Genomic DNA, 15415 nt, shown 5'->3' on the forward strand with positions numbered 1-15415 from the left:
ATATATCGCATTGATATACATCGACGATGCATTTATGTATGCCTGTATAAATAACAAAGGCGAATAGAGAGGATGTCAATATTTTCTATTCGCCTTTTTATTTGTCTAAATTCGTTCTTGGGAACATTTTCCGTACATAAATATATCGCATTGATATACATCGACGATGCATTTATGTATGCCTGTATAAATAACAAAGGCGAATAGAGAGGATGTCAATCTTTTCTATTCGCCTTTTTATTTGTCTAAATTCGTTCTTGGGAACATTTTCCGTACATAAGTATATTGCATATAATATGCGTATGTATATAAAGACAAATACAAGGGATGTAAATCTCTTTTATTTTGCTAAATTCGTTTTACAGAACGTTGTGTAAACTTAAGGATATCATTCATCTTAACCGATAAGCACCTAGCCTATACTCTTTTTGTATTCTATTATCATGTTTGGAAACATTTTCTTACGATTTCCAGAATTAAATTCACTATTTTAATTCGGAACATTGTCTTAAATGTACGTTCAGTTCGAAGACGAACCACAAGATACGTTTATAAGTTATACCTTATGAGACTATTAAATATACAGTTTTCAGACCTAATGCGATGAACTATCAAAAAACAATTAAAAAACATCGCCCCGTGCGGAAATTGAATTGGAGACTAATTCCATTCATCTGAATTCGATCATTACCCGCATTGTACTTCTAGAGCCCGTTCGGTCCGATGGCGAATAAAATCCGCGTTTCAGTATATCATATGCGGTTAAACGGTGAGGCCAGTTACAACTGCATTAAAACCTCCGATGTATACCTGAATATAGCGGGAGGACGCCCGCATAATTTGACGAACCTTCAAGTGCACCTACTTATGAGGGACCATATAATACCAATTCGACATGACGAGAATTCAGAGCCAAATCGATATCACATGGCAACTATATTTGGTTCTAATGAAATGAAGGATCAACGAACATGAAGACATGCTCATCAATCACAGATACATGGAATTCTGTATCGTCGCAACCGATAATACGTACAACCTTCGATTGGAATGAATTAATCAAAAAAATTGGACGAAAATAGTTTAGACATTCAGAAAACTGACAATTAGGTAAAACTGTAAAACCTGCTTTAAATAGAAACCACATTAATCAAAAAAGGTCATGCATTGTAATACGATTAGTTACGAAAGTAGCCTAACCTTTGGACCATTTTGAATTTTAACTTATCGAGATATCGTTCGCGGGTAAACGGCGGGACTAACTACCACCGCCTTGACAACCGCAGCCTATGCCCGAACAAATCAGGAAGGCGCGTGCATGGATTAACGAGATTCCCACTGTCCTTATCTAAAATTTTACGCAATACTGCCGCGACGGAACCGAACAGGCGCTCGGAGACCCGTACGTGAACCGTCCCCGATACTTACGCAGGAAAGACCAGCTCGGAGCTTTAACAAGCACCAGAGCCATAGACAGATAGTCTACATTTCAAAATGTCCATATACTTACGCAGGAAAGACCAGCTCAGCAGATCGCGTTCGGATCCGTTCAGAGAAGGATCGAGATGCCGAGCGCGGGTAAACGGCGGGACTAACTACCACCGCCTTGACAACCGCAGCCTATGCCCGAACATATCAGGAAGGCGCGTGCATGGATTAACGAGATTCCCACTGTCCTTATCTAAAATTTTACGCAATACTGCCGCGACGGAACCGAACAGGCGCTCGGAGACCCGTACGTGAACCGTTCCCGATACTTACGCAGGAAAGACCAGCTCGGAGCTTTAACAAGCACCAGAGCCATAGACAGATAGTCTACATTTCAAAATGTCCATATACTTACGCAGGAAAGACCAGCTCAGCAGATCGCGTTCGGATCCGTTCAGAGAAGGATCGAGATGCCGAGCGCGGGTAAACGGCGGGACTAACTACCACCAACTTGACAACCGCAGCCTATGCCCGAACATATCAGGAAGGCGCGTGCATGGATTAACGAGATTCCCACTGTCCTTATCTAAAATTTTACGCAATACGGCCGCGACGGAACCGAACAGGCGCTCGGAGACCCGTACGTGAACCGTCCCCGATACTTACGCAGGAAAGACCAGCTCGGAGCTTTAACAAGCACCAGAGCCATAGACAGATAGTCTACATTTCAAAATGTCCATATACTTACGCAGGAAAGACCAGCTCAGACCTTTAACAAGCACCAGAGCCATAGACTCATGGTCTACATTTCAAAATGTCCCTAACTAAGATCGCGTTCGGATCCGTTCAGAGAAGGATCGAGATGCCGAGCGCGGGTAAACGGCGGGACTAACTACCACCACCTTGACAACCGCAGCCTATGCCCGAACATATCAGGAAGGCGCGTGCATGGATTAACGAGATTCCCACTGTCCTTATCTAAAATTTTACGCAATACGGCCGCGACGGAACCGAACAGGCGCTCGGAGACCCGTACGTGAACCGTCCCCGATACTTACGCAGGAAAGACCAGCTCGGAGCTTTAACAAGCACCAGAGCCATAGACAGATAGTCTACATTTCAAAATGTCCATATACTTACGCAGGAAAGACCAGCTCAGCAGATCGCGTTCGGATCCGTTCAGAGAAGGATCGAGATGCCGAGCGCGGGTAAACGGCGGGACTAACTGCCACCACCTTGACAACCGCAGCCTATGCCCGAACATATCAGGAAGGCGCGTGCATGGATTAACGAGATTCCCACTGTCCTTATCTAAAATTTTACGCAATACGGCCGCGACGGAACCGAACAGGCGCTCGGAGACCCGTACGTGAACCGTCCCCGATACTTACGCAGGAAAGACCAGCTCGGAGCTTTAACAAGCACCAGAGCCATAGACAGATAGTCTACATTTCAAAATGTCCATATACTTACGCAGGAAAGACCAGCTCAGCAGATCGCGTTCGGATCCGTTCAGAGAAGGATCGAGATGCCGAGCGCGGGTAAACGGCGGGACTAACTACCACCACCTTGACAACCGCAGCCTATGCCCGAACATATCAGGAAGGCGCGTGCATGGATTAACGAGATTCCCACTGTCCTTATCTAAAATTTTACGCAATACGGCCGCGACGGAACCGAACAGGCGCTCGGAGACCCGTACGTGAACCGTCCCCGATACTTACGCAGGAAAGACCAGCTCGGAGCTTTAACAAGCACCAGAGCCATAGACAGATAGTCTACATTTCAAAATGTCCATATACTTACGCAGGAAAGACCAGCTCAGACCTTTAACAAGCACCAGAGCCATAGACTCATGGTCTACATTTCAAAATGTCCCTAACTAAGATCGCGTTCGGATCCGTTCAGAGAAGGATCGAGATGCCGAGCGCGGGTAAACGGCGGGACTAACTACCACCACCTTGACAACCGCAGCCTATGCCCGAACATATCAGGAAGGCGCGTGCATGGATTAACGAGATTCCCACTGTCCTTATCTAAAATTTTACGTAATACGGCCGCGACGGAACCGAACAGGCGCTCGGAGACCCGTACGTGAACCGTCCCCGATACTTACGCAGGAAAGACCAGCTCGGAGCTTTAACAAGCACCAGAGCCATAGACAGATAGTCTACATTTCAAAATGTCCATATACTTACGCAGGAAAGACCAGCTCAGACCTTTAACAAGCACCTGAGCCATAGACTCATGGTCTACATTTCAAAATGTCCCTAACTAAGATCGCGTTCGGATCCGTTCAGAGAAGGATCGAGATGCCGAGCGCGGGTAAACGGCGGGACTAACTACCACCACCTTGACAACCGCAGCCTATGCCCGAACATATCAGGAAGGCGCGTGCATGGATTAACGAGATTCCCACTGTCCTTATCTAAAATTTTACGCAATACGGCCGCGACGGAACCGAACAGGCGCTCGGAGACCCGTACGTGAACCGTCCCCGATACTTACGCAGGAAAGACCAGCTCGGAGCTTTAACAAGCACCAGAGCCATAGACAGATAGTCTACATTTCAAAATGTCCATATACTTACGTAGGAAAGACCAGCTCAGACCTTTAACAAGCACCAGAGCCATAGACTCATGGTCTACAATTCAAAATGTCCCTAACTAAGATCGCGTTCGGATCCGTTCAGAGAAGGATCGAGATGCCGAGCGCGGGTAAACGGCGGGACTAACTACCACCACCTTGACAACCGCAGCCTATGCCCCGAACATATCAGGAAGGCGCGTGCATGGATTAACGAGATTCCCACTGTCCTTATCTAAAATTTTACGCAATACTGCCGCGACGGAACCGAACAGGCGCTCGGAGACCCGTACGTGAACCGTTCCCGATACTTACGCAGGAAAGACCAGCTCGGAGCTTTAACAAGCACCAGAGCCATAGACAGATAGTCTACATTTCAAAATGTCCATATACTTACGCAGGAAAGACCAGCTCAGACCTTTAACAAGCACCAGAGCCATAGACTCATGGTCTACATTTCAAAATGTCCCTAACTAAGATCGCGTTCGGATCCGTTCAGAGAAGGATCGAGATGCCGAGCGCGGGTAAACGGCGGGACTAACTACCACCACCTTGACAACCGCAGCCTATGCCCGAACATATCAGGAAGGCGCGTGCATGGATTAACGAGATTCCCACTGTCCTTATCTAAAATTTTACGCAATACGGCCGCGACGGAACCGAACAGGCGCTCGGAGACCCGTACGTGAACCGTCCCCGATACTTACGCAGGAAAGACCAGCTCGGAGCTTTAACAAGCACCAGAGCCATAGACAGATAGTCTACATTTCAAAATGTCCATATACTTACGTAGGAAAGACCAGCTCAGACCTTTAACAAGCACCAGAGCCATAGACTCATGGTCTACAATTCAAAATGTCCCTAACTAAGATCGCGTTCGGATCCGTTCAGAGAAGGATCGAGATGCCGAGCGCGGGTAAACGGCGGGACTAACTACCACCACCTTGACAACCGCAGCCTATGCCCGAACATATCAGGAAGGCGCGTGCATGGATTAACGAGATTCCCACTGTCCCTTATCTAAAATTTTACGCAATACGGCCGCGACGGAACCGAACAGGCGCTCGGAGACCCGTACGTGAACCGTCCCCGATACTTACGCAGGAAAGACCAGCTCGGAGCTTTAACAAGCACCAGAGCCATAGACAGATAGTCTACATTTCAAAATGTCCATATACTTACGTAGGAAAGACCAGCTCAGACCTTTAACAAGCACCAGAGCCATAGACTCATGGTCTACAATTCAAAATGTCCCTAACTAAGATCGCGTTCGGATCCGTTCAGAGAAGGATCGAGATGCCGAGCGCGGGTAAACGGCGGGACTAACTACCACCACCTTGACAACCGCAGCCTATGCCCGAACATATCAGGAAGGCGCGTGCATGGATTAACGAGATTCCCACTGTCCTTATCTAAAATTTTACGTAATACGGCCGCGACGGAACCGAACAGGCGCTCGGAGACCCGTACGTGAACCGTCCCCGATACTTACGCAGGAAAGACCAGCTCGGAGCTTTAACAAGCACCAGAGCCATAGACAGATAGTCTACATTTCAAAATGTCCATATACTTACGCAGGAAAGACCAGCTCAGCAGATCGCGTTCGGATCCGTTCAGAGAAGGATCGAGATGCCGAGCGCGGGTAAACGGCGGGACTAACTACCACCAACTTGACAACCGCAGCCTATGCCCGAACATATCAGGAAGGCGCGTGCATGGATTAACGAGATTCCCACTGTCCTTATCTAAAATTTTACGCAATACGGCCGCGACGGAACCGAACAGGCGCTCGGAGACCCGTACGTGAACCGTCCCCGATACTTACGCAGGAAAGACCAGCTCGGAGCTTTAACAAGCACCAGAGCCATAGACAGATAGTCTACATTTCAAAATGTCCATATACTTACGCAGGAAAGACCAGCTCAGACCTTTAACAAGCACCAGAGCCATAGACTCATGGTCTACATTTCAAAATGTCCCTAACTAAGATCGCGTTCGGATCCGTTCAGAGAAGGATCGAGATGCCGAGCGCGGGTAAACGGCGGGACTAACTACCACCACCTTGACAACCGCAGCCTATGCCCGAACATATCAGGAAGGCGCGTGCATGGATTAACGAGATTCCCACTGTCCTTATCTAAAATTTTACGCAATACGGCCGCGACGGAACCGAACAGGCGCTCGGAGACCCGTACGTGAACCGTCCCCGATACTTACGCAGGAAAGACCAGCTCGGAGCTTTAACAAGCACCAGAGCCATAGACAGATAGTCTACATTTCAAAATGTCCATATACTTACGCAGGAAAGACCAGCTCAGCAGATCGCGTTCGGATCCGTTCAGAGAAGGATCGAGATGCCGAGCGCGGGTAAACGGCGGGACTAACTACCACCACCTTGACAACCGCAGCCTATGCCCGAACATATCAGGAAGGCGCGTGCATGGATTAACGAGATTCCCACTGTCCTTATCTAAAATTTTACGCAATACGGCCGCGACGGAACCGAACAGGCGCTCGGAGACCCGTACGTGAACCGTCCCCGATACTTACGCAGGAAAGACCAGCTCGGAGCTTTAACAAGCACCAGAGCCATAGACAGATAGTCTACATTTCAAAATGTCCATATACTTACGTAGGAAAGACCAGCTCAGACCTTTAACAAGCACCAGAGCCATAGACTCATGGTCTACAATTCAAAATGTCCCTAACTAAGATCGCGTTCGGATCCGTTCAGAGAAGGATCGAGATGCCGAGCGCGGGTAAACGGCGGGACTAACTACCACCACCTTGACAACCGCAGCCTATGCCCGAACATATCAGGAAGGCGCGTGCATGGATTAACGAGATTCCCACTGTCCTTATCTAAAATTTTACGCAATACGGCCGCGACGGAACCGAACAGGCGCTCGGAGACCCGTACGTGAACCGTCCCCGATACTTACGCAGGAAAGACCAGCTCGGAGCTTTAACAAGCACCAGAGCCATAGACAGATAGTCTACATTTCAAAATGTCCATATACTTACGCAGGAAAGACCAGCTCAGCAGATCGCGTTCGGATCCGTTCAGAGAAGGATCGAGATGCCGAGCGCGGGTAAACGGCGGGACTAACTACCACCACCTTGACAACCGCAGCCTATGCCCGAACATATCAGGAAGGCGCGTGCATGGATTAACGAGATTCCCACTGTCCTTATCTAAAATTTTACGCAATACGGCCGCGACGGAACCGAACAGGCGCTCGGAGACCCGTACGTGAACCGTCCCCGATACTTACGCAGGAAAGACCAGCTCGGAGCTTTAACAAGCACCAGAGCCATAGACAGATAGTCTACATTTCAAAATGTCCATATACTTACGCAGGAAAGACCAGCTCAGACCTTTAACAAGCACCAGAGCCATAGACTCATGGTCTACATTTCAAAATGTCCCTAACTAAGATCGCGTTCGGATCCGTTCAGAGAAGGATCGAGATGCCGAGCGCGGGTAAACGGCGGGACTAACTACCACCACCTTGACAACCGCAGCCTATGCCCGAACATATCAGGAAGGCGCGTGCATGGATTAACGAGATTCCCACTGTCCTTATCTAAAATTTTACGTAATACGGCCGCGACGGAACCGAACAGGCGCTCGGAGACCCGTACGTGAACCGTCCCCGATACTTACGCAGGAAAGACCAGCTCGGAGCTTTAACAAGCACCAGAGCCATAGACAGATAGTCTACATTTCAAAATGTCCATATACTTACGCAGGAAAGACCAGCTCAGACCTTTAACAAGCACCAGAGCCATAGACTCATGGTCTACATTTCAAAATGTCCCTAACTAAGATCGCGTTCGGATCCGTTCAGAGAAGGATCGAGATGCCGAGCGCGGGTAAACGGCGGGACTAACTACCACCACCTTGACAACCGCAGCCTATGCCCGAACATATCAGGAAGGCGCGTGCATGGATTAACGAGATTCCCACTGTCCTTATCTAAAATTTTACGCAATACGGCCGCGACGGAACCGAACAGGCGCTCGGAGACCCGTACGTGAACCGTCCCCGATACTTACGCAGGAAAGACCAGCTCGGAGCTTTAACAAGCACCAGAGCCATAGACAGATAGTCTACATTTCAAAATGTCCATATACTTACGTAGGAAAGACCAGCTCAGACCTTTAACAAGCACCAGAGCCATAGACTCATGGTCTACAATTCAAAATGTCCCTAACTAAGATCGCGTTCGGATCCGTTCAGAGAAGGATCGAGATGCCGAGCGCGGGTAAACGGCGGGACTAACTACCACCACCTTGACAACCGCAGCCTATGCCCGAACATATCAGGAAGGCGCGTGCATGGATTAACGAGATTCCCACTGTCCTTATCTAAAATTTTACGCAATACTGCCGCGACGGAACCGAACAGGCGCTCGGAGACCCGTACGTGAACCGTTCCCGATACTTACGCAGGAAAGACCAGCTCGGAGCTTTAACAAGCACCAGAGCCATAGACAGATAGTCTACATTTCAAAATGTCCATATACTTACGCAGGAAAGACCAGCTCAGACCTTTAACAAGCACCAGAGCCATAGACTCATGGTCTACATTTCAAAATGTCCCTAACTAAGATCGCGTTCGGATCCGTTCAGAGAAGGATCGAGATGCCGAGCGCGGGTAAACGGCGGGACTAACTACCACCACCTTGACAACCGCAGCCTATGCCCGAACATATCAGGAAGGCGCGTGCATGGATTAACGAGATTCCCACTGTCCTTATCTAAAATTTTACGCAATACGGCCGCGACGGAACCGAACAGGCGCTCGGAGACCCGTACGTGAACCGTCCCCGATACTTACGCAGGAAAGACCAGCTCGGAGCTTTAACAAGCACCAGAGCCATAGACAGATAGTCTACATTTCAAAATGTCCATATACTTACGTAGGAAAGACCAGCTCAGACCTTTAACAAGCACCAGAGCCATAGACTCATGGTCTACAATTCAAAATGTCCCTAACTAAGATCGCGTTCGGATCCGTTCAGAGAAGGATCGAGATGCCGAGCGCGGGTAAACGGCGGGACTAACTACCACCACCTTGACAACCGCAGCCTATGCCCGAACATATCAGGAAGGCGCGTGCATGGATTAACGAGATTCCCACTGTCCTTATCTAAAATTTTACGCAATACTGCCACGACGGAACCGAACAGGCGCTCGGAGACCCGTACGTGAACCGTTCCCGATACTTACGCAGGAAAGACCAGCTCGGAGCTTTAACAAGCACCAGAGCCATAGACAGATAGTCTACATTTCAAAATGTCCATATACTTACGCAGGAAAGACCAGCTCAGACCTTTAACAAGCACCAGAGCCATAGACTCATGGTCTACATTTCAAAATGTCCCTAACTAAGATCGCGTTCGGATCCGTTCAGAGAAGGATCGAGATGCCGAGCGCGGGTAAACGGCGGGACTAACTACCACCACCTTGACAACCGCAGCCTATGCCCGAACATATCAGGAAGGCGCGTGCATGGATTAACGAGATTCCCACTGTCCTTATCTAAAATTTTACGTAATACGGCCGCGACGGAACCGAACAGGCGCTCGGAGACCCGTACGTGAACCGTCCCCGATACTTACGCAGGAAAGACCAGCTCGGAGCTTTAACAAGCACCAGAGCCATAGACAGATAGTCTACATTTCAAAATGTCCATATACTTACGCAGGAAAGACCAGCTCAGACCTTTAACAAGCACCAGAGCCATAGACTCATGGTCTACATTTCAAAATGTCCCTAACTAAGATCGCGTTCGGATCCGTTCAGAGAAGGATCGAGATGCCGAGCGCGGGTAAACGGCGGGACTAACTACCACCACCTTGACAACCGCAGCCTATGCCCGAACATATCAGGAAGGCGCGTGCATGGATTAACGAGATTCCCACTGTCCTTATCTAAAATTTTACGCAATACTGCCGCGACGGAACCGAACAGGCGCTCGGAGACCCGTACGTGAACCGTCCCCGATACTTACGCAGGAAAGACCAGCTCGGAGCTTTAACAAGCACCAGAGCCATAGACAGATAGTCTACATTTCAAAATGTCCATATACTTACGCAGGAAAGACCAGCTCAGACCTTTAACAAGCACCAGAGCCATAGACTCATGGTCTACATTTCAAAATGTCCCTAACTAAGATCGCGTTCGGATCCGTTCAGAGAAGGATCGAGATGCCGAGCGCGGGTAAACGGCGGGACTAACTACCACCACCTTGACAACCGCAGCCTATGCCCGAACATATCAGGAAGGCGCGTGCATGGATTAACGAGATTCCCACTGTCCTTATCTAAAATTTTACGCAATACGGCCGCGACGGAACCGAACAGGCGCTCGGAGACCCGTACGTGAACCGTCCCCGATACTTACGCAGGAAAGACCAGCTCGGAGCTTTAACAAGCACCAGAGCCATAGACAGATAGTCTACATTTCAAAATGTCCATATACTTACGCAGGAAAGACCAGCTCAGACCTTTAACAAGCACCAGAGCCATAGACTCATGGTCTACAATTCAAAATGTCCCTAACTAAGATCGCGTTCGGATCCGTTCAGAGAAGGATCGAGATGCCGAGCGCGGGTAAACGGCGGGACTAACTACCACCACCTTGACAACCGCAGCCTATGCCCGAACATATCAGGAAGGCGCGTGCATGGATTAACGAGATTCCCACTGTCCTTATCTAAAATTTTACGCAATACTGCCGCGACGGAACCGAACAGGCGCTCGGAGACCCGTACGTGAACCGTTCCCGATACTTACGCAGGAAAGACCAGCTCGGAGCTTTAACAAGCACCAGAGCCATAGACAGATAGTCTACATTTCAAAATGTCCATATACTTACGCAGGAAAGACCAGCTCAGACCTTTAACAAGCACCAGAGCCATAGACTCATGGTCTACATTTCAAAATGTCCCTAACTAAGATCGCGTTCGGATCCGTTCAGAGAAGGATCGAGATGCCGAGCGCGGGTAAACGGCGGGACTAACTACCACCACCTTGACAACCGCAGCCTATGCCCGAACATATCAGGAAGGCGCGTGCATGGATTAACGAGATTCCCACTGTCCTTATCTAAAATTTTACGTAATACGGCCGCGACGGAACCGAACAGGCGCTCGGAGACCCGTACGTGAACCGTCCCCGATACTTACGCAGGAAAGACCAGCTCGGAGCTTTAACAAGCACCAGAGCCATAGACAGATAGTCTACATTTCAAAATGTCCATATACTTACGCAGGAAAGACCAGCTCAGACCTTTAACAAGCACCTGAGCCATAGACTCATGGTCTACATTTCAAAATGTCCCTAACTAAGATCGCGTTCGGATCCGTTCAGAGAAGGATCGAGATGCCGAGCGCGGGTAAACGGCGGGACTAACTACCACCACCTTGACAACCGCAGCCTATGCCCGAACATATCAGGAAGGCGCGTGCATGGATTAACGAGATTCCCACTGTCCTTATCTAAAATTTTACGCAATACTGCCGCGACGGAACCGAACAGGCGCTCGGAGACCCGTACGTGAACCGTCCCCGATACTTACGCAGGAAAGACCAGCTCGGAGCTTTAACAAGCACCAGAGCCATAGACAGATAGTCTACATTTCAAAATGTCCATATACTTACGCAGGAAAGACCAGCTCAGCAGATCGCGTTCGGATCCGTTCAGAGAAGGATCGAGATGCCGAGCGCGGGTAAACGGCGGGACTAACTACCACCACCTTGACAACCGCAGCCTATGCCCGAACATATCAGGAAGGCGCGTGCATGGATTAACGAGATTCCCACTGTCCTTATCTAAAATTTTACGCAATACTGCCGCGACGGAACCGAACAGGCGCTCGGAGACCCGTACGTGAACCGTCCCCGATACTTACGCAGGAAAGACCAGCTCGGAGTTTTAACAAGCACCAGAGCCATAGACAGATAGTCTACATTTCAAAATGTCCATATACTTACGCAGGAAAGACCAGCTCAGCAGATCGCGTTCGCATCCGTTCAGAGAAGGATCGAGATGCCGAGCGCGGGTAAACGGCGGGACTAACTACCACCGCCTTGACAACCGCAGCCTATGCCCGAACATATCAGGAAGGCGCGTGCATGGATTAACGAGATTCCTACTGCCCCCCTAACTTCTCTCCGCTTGGGGAGTAGGACTTGCTAGGACTACTGTTTCAGCGATAGTCCTAATCATAGAGAAAGACAAATAATGCTCATCTTGTAGTGTGGAAAATTGGCAAACTCATAGTAGCAATGGTCCCAGGGTGCTTTGTCCATTCCACCACTCGGACACGGCCAGTTCCGTCAACTCTGCCAAGACTCCCTAACCTAAAACATTAAAAATCATAACTAGACTATTGATATTCCGATGGGAGGATGATTGGCATTAGGAATGATTGAACAATATGAAACACAATCACGAAGTTACTGCACCGTCCTACGGGGTCGCTATCTCAATAGACCTCATACCTTGCAAATCAAACATATAAGTCATCTAACTAATAAACTTCGAGCAGATAAGTCTAATATAAACAAATGTAGTATTCAACATATCCGAAAGTACTTAAGCAAAGGTAGAATCCTGGCCTGTTGGCGTTCGGTCATCAAGTGCAGAGGAACCGCAGGTTGATGTGGATAGCTTCGGACATGTGATTTCCAGATTGATCACGGTCGGCTCTACCAGTTCTGTCAGGGGAACTGGACACGGATAACCTAAAAAATACAAAAAATGTAAATACACCGCTGGTATCTTAATTGGAAGGTGACTAGCAACAAAATAAAATGAAATAAAAGTGGTTAAACAATATCAAAACATATCTACGGCGTCAAATTCACCCTGAAATAATACGAAATATTCATACAAAAGTACAATCTAGTGACACAGATGGTGTCCGACATAACCTCCAAGTGGTGCGAGGGGGTAAAACAAACAAGTCACAGGTCGACAAATCACATAAGATCGGTCTAATCCATAAGAAAACCTAAAAACACAACAATAACAAAATAAAATAAACAAAACGTTTAAACAGAACGAAGACATAACCTCCAATGCGTGTACGTCAATTCTAATGAATGAGAGACGAAAACAATATCCAACGACATAAAGTAGAGAAAGAAATCAGGCGGCGCGCGCCATCTAGCGAGAACCAAGACAATCAAAGAATAGGATTTTCAAATATAGAGAAGCGTAAAATTGTCAAGAATATCATTAAAAATCTTTGAAAATTGTATTATATTATATTCTATTCTATTCTAAATTAATGATATAAATAGAATATGATATAAAATATCCTTAGCTAAGCATCAGAATTCACCCACAGTCGAAACAAAGGAAGAGATATATTCACATCAAGGAAGGCTCTTCGAAACAATCTAACCTAAATTGCAATAACAACAATAAGTAACCTATGATAAATCACTAGATTAACAAACATATACATACATAAACGGCACTCTCACCTAGATTTCAAACTTACTCAAAAATGCTAATTATATAAGGCAATACAGGTCATCACGGATAATCCTCAAAGGAAGTGCACATCCGAGAGGATGTCAAGGGGCAAGTCAGTAACTGTGTATAACCGCAGCAACTCGGAATAAGCGAAAGATTGTTGCATGGAATATATAAACATCTTCAAACTAACATCCGGTCAAATCTCTCAATGTCATTTAGTTGCTCACTAAAAGCAACAATATCATTCAATTACCTTAAAGGTAACCATACGAAGTAACTAATTGGTACCCTATAGTCAATAAATAGACACTTACTGTATAAACTACCCTAATGAAAAGAAATACATGGGTTGACTGTCATGCATGGCCTTCCTACGGAGACAGTCATCGTACCAATGCATCCAAGTGGGGTGTTGGTCCAACAGTAAGGACATGATCATTAAACTAAAAATTCACAATATAGAATTAGTAGGTAGTGAATCGGATCGACAATTATAAATAATAAACGCATATATAGCTGGAGACCACCAAATCCAGTCGCAACAATAAATGACAGTCTATCATAACTCGTCGCACAATTATGTTCCATAGTAATCTCCAAACGATGACACGGCACTAATAGTCGGTCCGAAACGATAAATTAAAGCAACTTTCATCTCATTTTCAATTGATCACATCAAATTCTAAGAACAAATAACATAACCTCATAAATACAGCTGACATGTACCGGTTCGATATACAGAAATCCTAATCTTTGCAAATCCGATCATAACAATTAGGAAATAATTAATGAAATGAATGAGAAATTAGAAAGATACGATATCGATACAATAAAATGGATATTGTTCAATACTCTCATTAAGAAGAGACTGCATGCACGAAGATTCAGAGAAAGGTATTGTCAAAAGTATTGCGATCTATAAAATATCGTCGTAACTCTGTCGTATATCACAAAACCTCTCAAAATTAAAACTTATGCCTGTTATTTTACTACTTAAGCTAAAATAATAAAATTCTCTTTTTCAGCTGTCTTGGTGGTCCTGAAAAGGACCGATATTTGATGATAAAATAGGTTACATTCGTTTTATTTAGTTTTGCTATCTGTCTTTTTAGGTAACAATACAGCTTGGATATTTGGCAGAACGCCGCCCTGGGCTATAGTAACTCCGGATAGGAGTTTGTTCAATTCTTCGTCGTTTCTGATGGCCAATTGCAAATGCCTAGGGATAATCCTGGTTTTCTTGTTATCTCTAGCGGCGTTACCCGCCAATTCGAGAACCTCGGCTGCCAGATATTCCATTACGGCAGCTAAGTAGACGGGAGCACCGGCCCCTACGCGTTCGGCATAATTCCCTTTCCTTAAAAGTCTGTGAATACGACCGACAGGGAATTGTAATCCCGCTCGGTTAGAACGAGACTTCGCCTTTCCCTTCACTTTTCCGCCTTTACCACGTCCGGACATTTTACTATCGATTGCTTCTAGAACTCGCTCGCCTTAGAGTTGAAATCTGTACTAAAACTGTCAACATACTAGCAACGAATTTTGTTCGTAAGCCGAACGCATGATCTCGTACGCGACCAATGAAAGGCTAACTCAGATAATAGGCGGGGCTTAGGAGTGTATTTAAGGAGCCTATAAATTCTAAGGATTCCTGAAATTTGTTTTAGTCTAGTACTTTTCGTGGTTCCTTTAATATCGTAATATTTATTTCGAAATGCCTCCGAAAACAAGCGGTAAGGCGGCCAAAAAGGCCGGTAAGGCTCAGAAAAATATCTCCAAAAGTGACAAGAAAAAGAAACGCAAGAGGAAGGAAAGCTACGCGATCTACATTTACAAAGTTTTAAAGCAAGTTCATCCCGATACGGGTATCTCCAGCAAGGCCATGTCGATCATGAATTCTTTCG

This window comes from Rhynchophorus ferrugineus, unplaced genomic scaffold (genome assembly GCF_030347505.1).
Source record: "Rhynchophorus ferrugineus isolate W39M unplaced genomic scaffold, kcgeb_rfMv2 rfM663, whole genome shotgun sequence".
Classification (NCBI taxonomy): Eukaryota; Metazoa; Arthropoda; class Insecta; order Coleoptera; family Curculionidae; genus Rhynchophorus; species Rhynchophorus ferrugineus.